At 40.0% G+C, this 13,588-nt stretch overlaps 2 protein-coding genes across 4 annotated transcripts in view; one reads left to right on the top strand and one right to left on the bottom strand.

The window, feature by feature from the left end:
- Positions 1 to 13,588, top strand: part of Gclc (glutamate--cysteine ligase) — a 340,638-nt gene that overhangs the window by 98,045 nt on the left and 229,005 nt on the right. The window lies entirely within an intron of this gene.
- The window catches only part of LOC143024899 (uncharacterized), a 30,413-nt gene continuing 18,279 nt past the window's right edge, over positions 1,455 to 13,588 (bottom strand). The window contains exon 5 of the transcript XR_012966323.1: positions 1,455 to 2,480. The gene's annotated coding sequence lies outside the window, so the exon portion shown is untranslated. The remainder of the gene's footprint in view (positions 2,481 to 13,588) is intronic.

Genomic DNA, 13,588 nt, shown 5'->3' with positions numbered 1-13,588 from the left:
AGATGGTCAATAGGTCACCTCTCTCTCTTCTTTGCTCCAGTGTCGGTAACTCCAGTTTAGCCAATCTCTCCTCGTATGATAGGTTTGCAAGTGCAGGTGCCATTTTTGTAGCTGCTCTTTGGATTCTTTCTATTTTCTTTATATTCTTTTTGGTACTAGGGGACCACAATGTTGCCGCATACTCTAGTCTAGGCCTTATCAATGTAACCAATATTTTTTTTTATCATGTCTTCGTCCAAGTATGCAAATGCCACTTTTATTGATCTTAGCAAGTTGTAAGTCTCCCCAACAATTGTTAATCTGTTTATCATAGGACAAGTCGTTTGTGATAATTACTCCCAAATCTTTTTCGGATCCTACTTTCTTTACTTTCTTGGTTCCAATTGTATATTTTCCTGATATTCTGTTTTTGCTTTTTCCAAACTCCATTATGCTACACTTCTTAGTATTAAAGTCCACTTCCCATTTCTGACTCCAGTTCCATACCCTATTCAGGTCTTCTTGCAGTGCTTCACAGTCCTTATCAGTTTCTACTTTCCTTAACAGTTTGGCATCATCAGCAAAGAAGCTCATGTAGCAGTTTACGTCCTTGCCCATGTCATTCATATAGATAGCAAACATTATTGGTGCCAGTACAGATCCTTGTGGTACTCCACTGATCACCTCTTTCCAATCTGAATATTTTTCTCTGAGCACTACTCTCATCTTTCTACCAGTCAGGAAGTCCTCCATCCATTTTAGTAGGTTCCCTTGTATTCCTCCTATGTGTTCCAGTTTTTTTAGTAATTTTGTGTGTGGTACTTTGTCAAAGGCTTTTTGCAAGTCTAGGCATGCACAATCAGCCCATCCATTTCTTTCTTGCACTATGTCTATTAGCCTTGAGTAGAAGCATATTAAGTTTGTGGTGCATGATCTTCCTTGTCTGAACCTGAATTGTCTTGGGTTTAACCACTTCCATACGGTGCCGCATACGTAGGCGGCATGAGGAGCAAGTGGATACGCGAGGCTGCCATATCGGCGTCTTGATTATATTTATTGTAGTTGCCCCTGCGTAATGACATACTCTCTAAACTGTCTTCATCACATTTTCTATGGTCATCAAAATTCACGGGTGAAAGAGAGAACGATCGATATAAGCAGTGACTGTATTTTTTTATGCGAGTATTATTACGACACATCGTACGTCTGGCAGCTAATGCTGCCCGCGAGATTTTGGCCTGTACTGAAGAGGTTAATATGTTGTCTTCCAGATGTTTTACCCATTTATTCTTGATGATTTTCTCACAAATGGAGTGTTTGGTAAGCGTGGAGTCCCAGGAAAAAATTGTATTGAAGAGTTGATGGTGGAGATGTGTTTAGAAAGTTGATATCAAATGCAGACATGAAAATTTAATAGACACCAAGAGAAATAATTTATTTTATCAAACAAGCAATTGATAGAATTAAAGTGCTTATAAATGGTCACAGTGTGAATAATACTTGGTTGACATACCCTTTGCTTTTTTCAGTGCAAGGACCCTTCTAGGCATGCCAGTGATTAGTTCACGAATATCATCTTGAGGGATTTCTTGCCATGTTTCCTGTAGTAATCCTAGAGTTCGGGCTTTGAAGATGGCTTCCTGTTCTTTTTGTGAGGTTATCAGTCTAATATGCCCCAGAGATGGTCAATATTGTTCATATCCAGGGACTGACTTGGCCATGGAAGTTTCCTGATCCCATTTTGGCTCAAGCAATTTTGTGTTGCTTGAGCAGTGTGACAAGGAGCTACATCTTCCATAAATAGGAAGACATTTTTACTCATTCTACCACTGGAGAATATTGGAACGAGTCCTTCCTTTAATATAGAAACATATTTGCCTGAATTGATGCTTCCTTGACACTCCACAAGCTCTGATTGACCATCACTCCAAATTACACCCCACACCATTATTGAAATGCCCCCATGTTTTACTGTTGGCCTCAGTCTTTTGAGGTCAAACTCTTGACTACAGAGTCTCCATACCCACACTCCTCCACTGTCAGAAAATAATGTGAATCATGACTCATTAGAGAAAATGAGTGCTCCAAATGGTCACAAGTCTCTCCACCATCTCAACAGCCCAATCCTTTCTGTGCTTGATATTGGCTGGACAAAGGAGTGGTTTCCTTCTTGCAGCTCTGCCATAGTAACCCAGCTTGTGGAGATACAGCTGTTCTGGGACTGACAGCTTGTGTTGCTATGTCAGAGGCCTTGCAGCATGGAGCCTCTTTGACATTTCTTTTGACAAGACGCAAGGCTCTTTCTGAGGGCCCAGGGCGACCTAAATGAGGTTTTGTGCCCTTCTTGCCCTCTCTGGTGAATTATACGATCACTCTATTAACAGTAGAAAGGAGTATTGACAGATTTTCAGATATTTTACATTGACTAAATCCACCTTCATGTTGACCCACAATATGACCTCGCTGAAATTCAGATAGGTCTGCTGCTCCTTGTATGTAATCTGAAACATAAATCTAGGTAAATATACCATATTAGGTAAATTTGAATAACATTAAGCATTAAATAAGAGCAGAAATGCATTTTCCTTGGTGTCTATTCAATTCTGTCATGTCTGTATACAATGTTTAGGAAGAAAGTCAAGCATGAGTGCACATAGGAGAGGGTGGTGGTTGGAGGTGTGGTAGAGCATTAATGGACTATATAGTGGTAATCAGGAGAATAGTAGGAGTTAAGGATCTACATGTAAGGGGAGAGAGTGGAGGAATATCAAATCATTTTTTGATGGGAGGTAAGTTGAAAGTGAAGGATAGATGGAGAAAGAGGAAAAGGACAGAAGGTAGGGAGGTATTAAAGTGGACTGCTTAAACAAGAAGGAAAAGGAGGAGTACAAGAAGAAGCTGAGAGAGGAGTGGGAGAGAGTGAAGGATAAAGTAGAACTAGAAGTGGAGGAGGAATGGGGATGGTTCAGGGAGTTGCAAGGTGTGCAAAGATGGTGTGTGGAACAAGGAGGACAGGAAGAAATGGAAGGAAGGGTAGTGAGTGGTGGGATGAGGAAGCAAAGAAGGCTGTAGAAGAGAAGTGAGCATTCCCAGATTGGTTACAAAAAAGGATGAGAGAATCATGAGAGGTACAAAGAAAAGAGAAGAGAAATAAAGCACAAGATAAAGGAGGCAAAGAAGAGAGCAGATGTGGAATGAGGTAAGGATATGACAGAAAATTTTGAAAGTAATAAAAAGATGTTTTGAAAAATTGAGAGGAAGAGGAGGCAAATCAAGTAGAGAAGAATAGGTAAAAAAAGTGAAGATGGAGAGATGGTAATGGAATAGAAGACAAGAAGAGGAAGATGGGCAGAGTATTTTTGGGAGTTGCTAAATGTGAAGGAATATAGGAAGAGAAAGGTAATTGCAGTGGAAAGCACTAAGAAAATGGGTGATGAATGACGAAAATGGAGGAGAAATAAGGAAAGATGAGGTGAAGGCAATTATGATGATGAGAGCAGGTTGGATGAGTGTTATGCAGAATGTCTAAAGAAAGGAGGTACAATGATGATGGACTGGCTGATGAAGTTATTTAATGTTTGTTTAAGATAGAGTAGAGTGTCAGAGGACTGGAGGAGTGCCTGTCTAGTTCCACTTTGAGGGAAAAGGGGACAAGTGTGTAGTAGTTTCAGAGGGATCAGTTAAGTATTGTTGGGAAGGCTTTTGAGAGGGTCTTGATTGAGAGAATTAGTAGAGGAACAGGAGTAATTGGTGAAAAACAGTGGGTTTAGGACAGGTAGGGGGCTGCGTAGATCAGATTTTTGTGGTAAGACAAATATGTGAGAGATCTTTAGGAAAAGATAAGGATGTTTTTTGGGCCTTGTGAATCTGGAAAAGGCTTATGACAGGGTAGACAGGAAGGCACTGTGGGAGGTATTGCAGATATATGGGATAGGAGGAAAGCTTTTAAGAGCAGTCAAGAGTTTTTATGAGAGTAGTAGAGCTTGTGTTAGAATCAGAAATGGAGAGAGTGAGTGGTTTGAGGTAAAGGTGGGACTTTGCCAGGGATGTGTTATGTTGCCTTGGTTGTTCAATTTATACATGGATGGGGTGGTACGAGAGGTAAATGCAAGGGTAATGGCTTGGGGATTGGAGATGGTTAAAGAAAATGGAGAAACATAAGAACATGAGAATAAAGGAGACTGCAAGAGACCATAAGGCCTACACTGTCACCACCACTGTCGGTCCTCGGTCATTACACTTAAATTTGACTTGTAATATCACTCGTCTCGAGGCCCCTTGCCTCTCGTTACGTGAGTTCCACTAAATATTCAAGTTCCTCTTAAGCAGTAGGCCCAATGCCTTGTATTTCCTGTAGTCTCACTATTTTCTAGGCCCCGTGCCTAGTTCTCTCGTCCTTTGGGTTAATAAAAGGGTGGTGAATTTTCTTTCTTCTTTCACTGTAATTTCACCTTCTGGTTACACTCGGGATCTCTTTCTCTCGTCTCTACATCGTCTCTCGCGATCGTCTCCCTAGATCGTCTCTCTAGATCGTCTCTTGATCCTCTCTCTATCCTCTCTCTCTGACGAGATCCCGTATCCTACGCTAAGCTACCTTCGTCTGACGTCACTAATTTTTCTAATCCAATCTCCAGTGACTTTTCAAATAAATGTCACTCCTTATGGGCGTGACTTTGAATTCATGCACCAATAGTTTTTTTCTCCTTCTCCACCTTGCACCAATTTGGAAAGCCATTTCAATGCCACTAGCAAAATTGTTTACCTCAGCATTAGTCAAACGAAGCTAACCTGCGCTTACAGAGTTTTGATTAGATCATCGATTATAAATCAGTCACCACCGTCGGTGTGTTTACATAGACATAGCGTCACCTCAATGTTATCAAAACAACAGGCGAGCAGGCAGGCTCATTTACATTCGTACAACTACCGGCCTCTTACACCTACACTAGGTAGCTCTGTATCCATCTCCAACTGTCATCCCCATCCATAAAGTTGTCTAATCGTTTTTTAAAACAACTGATAGTTTCAGCGCTTACCATGGTTACTAAGTTTATTCCATTCATCGACCACCCTATTAGTAAACCAATTCTTGCCTATTTCCTTCTTAAATCTAAATTTGTCCAGTTTATACCCATTACTGCAAGTCCTGCCCTGTTGTTTTATTATGATGACCTTGTTTGCATCACCCTTGTTATAGCCTTTGATCCACTTGAACACTTCTATTAGATCACCCCGCATTCTGTGTCTTTCCAGAGAGTGTAAGTTTAGGTGCCTAAGCCTCTCTTCATAAGGCAAATTTCTGAGTCCATGTATCATTTTGTTTATTCTTCTCTGTACTGATTCTAGTGAATTTATGTCCATTCTGTAGGACAGAGACCAAAACTGTACCGCATAGTCAAGGATGGGTCTAACTATCGCTAGATAGAGTTTAATAATTACCTCTGCACTTCTATTCGTTACCATCCTAGCAATGAAACCTAATGCTCTATTAGCTTTATTTCTGGGGCTAATGCACTGCTTCCTGGTTTTAAGGTCCGGACTCACCAGAACTCCCAAGTCCCTCTCACACTCAGATTTGTCTAAAAACGTGTTATCTGAGCTGTATCTATTTTCGGGGATGTGTAGCCCTACGTTTCACATGCTACACTTAGAGATATTGCAGTTCATTTGCCATTTCACCGACCTTGTTAACAATTTATTAAGATCATCCTGCAGAATCTCTGCATCATCTCCTGACCTAATTAGGCATCCTATTTTAGTGTTGTCCACGAACTTACTAACATCACTATTTATCCCGTCGTCTAAGTCGTTTATGTACATAATGAACAACAAGGGACCCAAAACCGAGCCCTGGGGGACCCCGCTAGTAACATTGCCCCACCTAGATTTTATTCCATTTATGGTGACCCACTGTTTTCTGTTACTAATCCAAGCTCTAATCCATTTTAACACTTTTCCTCCTATGCCATGGGCTTTGATTTTATTTAGTAGTCTCTGGTGTGGCACCTTGTCGAACACTTTGCTAAAGTTAAGGTAAATAACATCTTAATTTTCATTGTTATCTGATGCCTTATATACTTCAGTGTAAAAGGATAGATGATTAGCCATGCTGTGAATCACGAATTAAATCATGCCCTTCAATGTGTTCTGAGTCTATATACTATTATTGATTCAAGCATTTTTCCTATAACCGATGTCAAACTGATTGGCCTGTAGTTGCATATAGACGATCTATCTCCCTTCTTAAAAACAGGAACAACGTTTGCCTGCCTCCAAGCAGTTGGCACAAATCCAGTGTCTATCGATTTATTGAATATTTCAGTTAACTGGTCGCAGATTTCAAATTTACACTCCTTAAGCATTCTTGGAAAAATTTCGTGTGGACCCAGAGATTTTGTAGCTTTAAGTCTTTCAATCTGCTTGACTACTACTTCTTTACTAATGCAGATATTAGATAGACTACTTTCTTCATCCTCTCTGTAATTCGGATCACAGTCAGGTACTTTATCTAACCTCTCATTAGTAAACACCAATAGAAAATAATTGTTAAACTCCTCACTCATTTTTCCACCGATTCTATCATGGCATTTTCATCATTTTTAATTGGTCCTATTCTTTCTTTATTTTTTGTTCTATAGAGGTGAAAAAAACCCTTTGGGTTGGATTTTGCTTGACTGGCAACCTTGATTTCATAATTACGTTTTGCTGTACGTGTATTCCTTTTAACCAGCTTTGCCATTTCATTATATCTTGATCTAAGGTGTGATTCCCCATTTTTTATTTTTACGTAAAGTCCTCTTTTCATTCCAATCTCGTGTTTCAATCTGTCCGTCATCCATTTGGGAGATAAGCTAGTTGTTGTTTACCTAGTTGTATTTACTTAGTTGTATTATACGGGAAGGGGAGCTATGCTCAAGTGACCCGTCTTTGTATATCGCAACATCTCGTTTGTTTTTAAAATTCTTGTATGGTGTTTGCACACACTATTGTTTCATCCAATTTGTTCCAGACATCTACCAGTCTATGTGGAAAGCTGTTTTTTTTTTTTTCAGATCTCTTCTCTAATATTCCTTTTTGAGTTTTTATGTTCCTTTGTTTTTCTTCTATCCCACTTTAATAGTTCTCTGTCGAGGACTTTCATGCCTTTCATGATTCTGTAAATGGCCAATAGATTGCCTCTTTCTCTTTGTTCCAGGGTTGGTAGTTCCAATTTAGACAATCTTTGCTCGTATGCCAATTCTGAAAGTGTTGGAGCCATCTTTGTTGTTGCTTTTTGGATTCTTTCTATTTTCTTTATATTCTATTTTTTACTATGTCACAGCATACTCCAATCTTGGTGTTATCAGTGTGACTAGTATTTTCTTTACCATTACCTCATCCAAGCAATTAAAAGCCACACCCCCTGGGGCTAGGGGGTGTAGTATAGAATATAGCCCCCGCCACGTCGGCTACGTGTTGTAAGAGGCGACTAATGCCGATCCCCGGGCGGGGCTCTTGTTTCCCCGCACAGGGCTTCCTCTTAAACTTCCTTTTCCACTCCTCTATTCTCTCCTGCTTGCTGTCCCCTCCCTCCGACCTAATTTTCAGCTGCCCCTCTCAGTAGCGGCTTCACAGACATTCACCACATCAACCCCTCATTCATAATCACTTTAAAGAAAGCCATGTGGCGAAGGCTAGTGACGACGGGGGCAGGAGAAGGTGATCTCTGGGAGCCTCTAGTCACAAACTACACATAGGCAATGTGGGCAAGAAAAGTCGCTCTTGTGTTGGGATTGAGGCAACAACACAGTTCGGTAGCTACCCACATGACTGAGCAGCCCTCTTCAGGATCCACTCTGCTCACCCCACATGGGGAGGGGGCTAGAAAAGGTGCCCTAAAAATAGCTTGCCTCGTTTGTACCTGACTGGGGAACCTCCCCCAGTAAGGTCACCCTCATTGTGGTCAAGACAAACCCACAAATAATTACGACCCTGGCTCGAACTCGGAACCGGACCAACTCCCTGCAACCCTAGCTTCTTCTGATAATGACTCCAGCTCACCTAAGGACCATTCTTCTGAATACTCTCAACAGAAATCACCGGGACACCAGGGTGATAAAATTACTGGTGGTAATCCAAAGAGCAGAGTACTTTTCTGCTCAAATATTGACTTGACTCTTGATTATGAAGAGGTTTATCTCAAGCAAGAATTATGGAAGAGTGGAACGAATCAGACTGAAACTTTCAAATGATGGTAGTTCATATGACTGCTACATATATTTGATGAAAATGAATCTGCACTTGAAGCATTGAATGGATTAAATAACCACCGTGTGAATGATTCCATGATCAAAGCTCGCCTATTTAATATAGACAACTTGAAAAATGAGAAATATGACTTTATACCAAAAGAAGAAGAAACAGTTCAAAGCTTGTCCCCTAGAAAGTCTCGTGCCATACTCTGGTACGTTGCAACATACAAAAAAGACAGGGAGAACTTCTTGAGAGCCTCAGAATGTATTGAAAATAAAATAGGTACTGTCCCTTATGAAAACCTAAAGAAATATGGCAAGAGTATCCTGATAAAAGCAGGTAATGATACCCAAGCCAAGCTTCTATCAAACTTCAGACCCACCAATCATGGCAACATAAGGCAAATAACACCCCATAAGAGCTTCAATATCTGCAAGGGCATTATTTTCTCTGAAGACCTATATGACTTCTCCGAAGAAGAAATTTTGAAAATGTGCCCTGAGAATGTACATGAAATAAAAAAAGCTAAGAGGAAATAACAACTCCATCCTCTTATCCTTCTCTACCACAGTCCTCCCTGATGTAATAGTCATCAAACACTCAAGATACAGAGTCAAGAAATATAAGCAACGCCCAACTCAATGTTACAACTGCTTAGAATATGGTCATATCATCTCAAAATGTAACAAAAACAAAAAATGTGACACATGTTCTGAAGAGCATAGAGAAGACAGTACCTGTACAAACGTTCCATATGGCCTCCATTGCTCTGGTAATCACTCCCCTAGATCTAAGGAATGCTCACGTTTTAAATTTGAACAAGACATCCTCGAACTAGCCAATTCTGAACATATCAGTATTGGCAATGCAAAGTGGAAACTGATGGGAGCCAATAGAAACCCTAACTCAACCTATGCTGACATAGTAAAGAAAATTAAAATGAAATTAGATAATAACTTGTCAAATCGTAACACTGTCGCACACAAGGATGTTTTAACTGGAATTCCCAAAACCCAGACTCCAATACCTAACACTAGTGCTACAGCAAACCCTATTAATAGTGTGGATCATGATAATATTTTGCCTGATCCTAATAACCATTCAAAAATTAAAAAGGCTAGCTAAAAAAAAAACACCCAAACCACCAGCAACCCATCTGCTAAGCAAAAAACTCATTTGATGAAAAAGAAAAGGATCTGAAACTAGAAACAAAATCTAAAATAATAACAAGAAAAAATAAACAAACCAACAGGGCTGAAGACTCTGATGGATTCCTAGAACCACCCGTCAAAAAGAGAGCAAAAAACAAAGAGAACACAACAAACTCTGATTGTGATACCTCCAATACATTTGACTCACTCATGGAAACAGATAATACTACACCTGAAGATACTACTTCCATACCGCTTCCCCAAACTACTGACAAGATGGAAAATGCGGAGAATGTCTCTCCAGACTGCCAAGGGAAGTCTACCAACTCCCGTGCATCCCCGAAAAATCTTCTTGAGAACCTTCCCCTATCAAGTACTCATGAAAGGCTGAAAGAATCTCAACCTTCCAAGATAAAAAGACTACAGAAAAACTTCAATCCCCAACAAACTACTCCCTCTAAGGGAAGTATGTCTGTCAGACATATTCCAAATTCAAAGATATACAGTGGAACTGCAAAGGAATAAGAGCCAGATCTGAACAGCTAAAGATCATACTACATGATTTTAATCCAGGAATAATTTGTTTACAGGAGACAAAGATAGGCAATAATCCTGGATTAAACTACAATATATACCATTCGCCTCCTCCAGGAGATATGCCCATGGTGGAGCAGCAATAGTAATTCATAAATCAATACAACACAGTCTTAAATCTTGTGACATCTCTGCAAGCTGTGGCTGTTGAAACTATACTAGATAAAAAGATTACTATATGCTCTCTTTATCTTCCACCTAAATGTGGCTTCACAGAACATGACATACAAGACTTAACTAACCAGCTCCCAAGCCCATATTTATTACTTGGTGACTTCAACTCTCATAATCCTCTCTGGGCAGGTAGCATATTAAATGCTGAGGGGAAATTAATTGAGAAGTTTATTGACAATAATCCTATCACCTTGTATAATGATGGATCCATGACTTACCATAACATTCACAATAATACAACCAGTGCCATTGATCTAAGTATATGTTCATCCTCCATCCATCTCGATTTTATATGGTCTGTCAATGAGTATCTTAATGGAAGTGACCATTTCCCCATCCATCTCAAGTATGTCAAAAATACCCCAACAGAATGTCCCCCTAAATGGAAGGTTCAGGAAGCTGACTGGAATATATATGAAAATAATATAATTTTAGATCAAGATTTTGAAACTTTTGACAATCATATAGAAGCATATAAATTTCTTACTGAAGCAATCATAAAAAGTGCTGATATTGATATTCCAAAAACTAAAGGGAAACCCAGTAGACCTACAGTTCCATGGTGGAACAAAACCTGTGGAGTACTGAGAAAGATAACCCGAAAATGTTACCGACAATACAAAATTAGCAGTTCAACACAGAGCAAGATTATATATAAACGTGCTCTTGCTAAGCAGCGCAAACACTTCAAGAAATCAAAGCGAGAATCATGGCTTCAGTACATAAATGGAATTAACTCTAAAACCCCTTTGAGCGTAGTGTGGAAAAAAGTGCAAAAACTTAGTAGCAAGTCGTTCCCTCACCTCTACCTACGCTTAAAATAAATAACACACTCATTACAAATCCATATGACGTTGCAGAAAATTTAGGTGAATACTTCTCCAAAATTTCTAGCCCAGAAAATCATTCGCCCGAATCTCAGAAAACTCAAAATGCTCAGATTTCTCAGGATCTCAACTCAAATAGCAGAGAAATCTATAATGTAAAATTCTCCCTACAAGAATTTAAAGAAGCTCTTTCCTGCACAAAAACTACAACCCCTGGTGAAGACACAATATTATATGAAATGATCAAGAATCTCCCAGAAGATGCTAAGAACTTTCTTTTAAAAATCATCAACAGAACCTGGGAGACAGGTATATTACCTAAAAGCTGGAAAACTGCCATTATAATACCTATCAAAAAGCCCAATAAGAATCCTTTTGATCCATCTAGCTACAGGCCCATAGCCTTAACCAGTTGTGTCTGCAAGTTAATGGAAAAGATGATAAATACCAGACTTGTTTGGTACTTAGAATCTGAAAACAAACTTTCACCCTACCAGTTTGGTTTCCGTAAGAACAGATCCACGCTGGACCCACTGCTGAGACTATCCAACCAAATCCAACAAGGATTCTCAAAACAGTGTCAAACGATAGGTGTTTTCTTTGATCTCGAGAAAGCCTATGACACAACTTGGAGATTTGGAATTATCCAACAACTAAATATAATAGGCATCCGAGGTAATATGCTGAGATTCATTAACTCGTTTTTATCTGATAGATTATTAAAGGTTAGAGTTGGCAATAGTCTCTCGAAACCATTTATTCAGAAGGAGGGTGTCCCCCAAGGAAGTGTCTTGAGTGTCACTTGTTTTGCTGTGGCAATAAATAATATCTTAGAAGAAATTGCACCACCTGTAAAGAGCTCCCTTTTTGTGGATGACCTGGCAATTTATTGTACAAGCTATGATGCCATTTCAGCCTGCAAGCATTTACAAAATTCAATTAATGCTGTTAGTAGATGGGCTGACTCATGGGGCTTTAAAATCTCAACCATAAAAACCACTACTGTACGTTTTACTCGACGTAGACAAACAGAAGTAATTCCAACCGTAAATCTCCCCCCCAAGGCCCAGTACTTTGATGTAGTGGGGGGGCTTCCATGTAGTAAGGACGGGCTGAGCTGTGCCAGCCAGGTGCAACCATACTGGATAGGTCAGCTCCGAGCTACCAGACGAAAACTGAGCCAAAACTCTTTTTTGTTGACGACCCTAGCTTGGCACTGATTATGGACTGGAATATTCGTAGGATTTGTCGCCCTCATCCTATGACAGTTGTTTTAGGATGAGGTTTTTGGGGTAGTGAATAGATAGGGGGTCCCTCACCCTTTTCCTTTGTGAATTCCCCTATCCCTATCCTTCATATTTGCTACCCTACTCTCCTTTTTCACCATCTTTCTCTAATACTTGTTAAGGAAGGTTCTGGTATCTTGGTGCCTTCCAAGCTACATGTCTGAACCCAGTCAAGTGGGGATGTATACCGCGAGGTCACTACTCCCTGCGAGGGCCGAAAGCCCACCGACTGGGGAATGCATGTTTGTTAGGTAGGTACTAGACTGCTGACTTCCTTTCTCCCTATCCAGTACACATGCAGAGTGACTACGCCGGACCCATCCTAAATGGGACAAAACAAAAGAGGACAAACCCCGGGTTGACAAAGTCTCTAACTCACCTCCGAGGCCCTGCATGTGTAAATAGTCGTTTCTGGAACCTCCCAACTCTGCAGAGACTTTTCTTTTATTGTGCGTGGCAACGGGCAACTGCAGTATCTTCTTTCTATGCACTGATTTTTCTTTCTTAATATATGGTGTGGCCTCATAAATATACACGATGATGGCGGCTGTTGAAACAGAATGTTCTAAACCTCCACCACTACCTGATCCTCCTCCTAAACCCCCCAATCCCTCTCCTAATATTGCCAATCCTAATGTTGACAATATTGACTCAACAAAAATAAAAACCCCAGTCGACAACTCCGGCTTGAAAAAGGACTTCGGTAAAATCAATCAATCAAGTGCTGCCCCTAATAGTCATAGAATCTTGCATTTACAATATGTCTCTCTTGATAAGAGTTATACAGACTTATATGAAAAGTTCCGTAAATTTGGACAAATTAAAGAGATCAGAGTTAAACTAACTGACAACTTTAAAGCTTGGCTAGTGTGGATCTCATTTCTTTCTAATCAGGATGCAGCTGCTGCCTGGTTGGATTATAATAATTGTAATGAGAATGAATCTTCAGCCCAACTTGTTGGTAGAGTGCCACCTAACTTGGATATCTTTTATCCAGAAATCCCGGTAGAGGAAAGGAAGGAAAGTGTGCAGAGACCTCCCAACCCAGCTAAGTGGCTCATTATCACTCTTGCAAAAGAACGTGCTAACTTGTTCGAGTTTAGAAGATTCTTGAAGAGTCACCTTGGCTGTGGTAATTTGACTAACTCGCAGGTATCACGATTTGGAAGAAATTCCTTCCTAATTCATGTAAAATCTTATGAACAAGCTGCCATGGTGCTCAACTTGAAACAGAAATCGGACATTAAGGAAGTTAAACCCCACTACACCCTTAGTTATGCCAAAGGGGTAATTTTTAATAGAGATCTATATGACTTTGATGAAGAGATTTTAGAAATGTGCCCAA

This window comes from Oratosquilla oratoria, chromosome 4 (genome assembly GCF_046742065.1).
Source record: "Oratosquilla oratoria isolate Oo_2021 chromosome 4, ASM4674206v1, whole genome shotgun sequence".
Taxonomy (NCBI): domain Eukaryota; kingdom Metazoa; phylum Arthropoda; class Malacostraca; order Stomatopoda; family Squillidae; genus Oratosquilla; species Oratosquilla oratoria.
This window is presented reverse-complemented; position numbering and strand designations above follow the sequence as displayed.